Below are 884 nucleotides of genomic sequence, written 5' to 3' on the forward strand. Positions count from 1 at the left end.
CCCCCTCGCGCTCCCCCGCCATGGCCGACGCCACCATCGCCGTGCCTTCGTCGTAGCCGTGCTCCCCGCCGCCCGTGCGTCCTCTCACCGTGTCCAGGAGCTCCGCTGCTGTCCACTTCATCGAGCAGCCGAGCCCCGAGCGCTCGCAACGCCCGAGTCCACCGCAACGACCTCGCCCGAACCGTCGTCGCCGGAGATCCCCTTCAACGCCGTCGTCGCTCCGGTCCATCTCCGGCCGCACCAAGGACTCCGTCGCACTCACTGTGAGCTTAGCCATCTTCCCCTCCCTTCCGTTCTTGCTCCCGAGCCGTGTAGCAACCTCCCAGAGCTCAACTGCACCCACCGCCGTGGAGCTCGTCGCCGACGTGCTCCCGGTCATCCTCCGGCCACAAACTGGTGTCCATCATGCTCACCGTGTCACTTAGCATCTAGCTAGCTACTCCCCGAGCCTCACCGACCCCTCTAGCGTCAAGTTCGTCTTCGGCCGAACCCCGGTGGCCGCCAAAGTCGTCGCCGGCGCCAACTCCGGCCACCCCGACCCCAACGGACTCCACCAAGAGCTGCGGCTCGTCCCCAGCTCCACTCCGGTGGTCTCGGCGACCCATTTGATGGCCGGAACGACCAAAACCACTTCCGCCGCCGCGTCGGGCTCGCCGGCGGCTAAACGCCGGTGCAGCCGACCCGGGTTTGACCACGGGTGGGCCCTGGTTGACTCCCCTGAGTCAATGACAGGTGGGGCCCAGCCCTGTTAATTAAACAGGTTTAGTTTTAATTAACTTTAATTAAATTAATCACCCTGACACGTGGGACCCACTGTCAGGTTTGACCTGGACCAGTTCCGTTGACCTGCTGACGTCACACTGACGTCAGGCTGACGCAGTAAT

This window comes from Triticum dicoccoides, chromosome 6A (assembly GCF_002162155.2).
Source record: "Triticum dicoccoides isolate Atlit2015 ecotype Zavitan chromosome 6A, WEW_v2.0, whole genome shotgun sequence".
In the NCBI taxonomy this organism is placed as follows: domain Eukaryota; kingdom Viridiplantae; phylum Streptophyta; class Magnoliopsida; order Poales; family Poaceae; genus Triticum; species Triticum dicoccoides.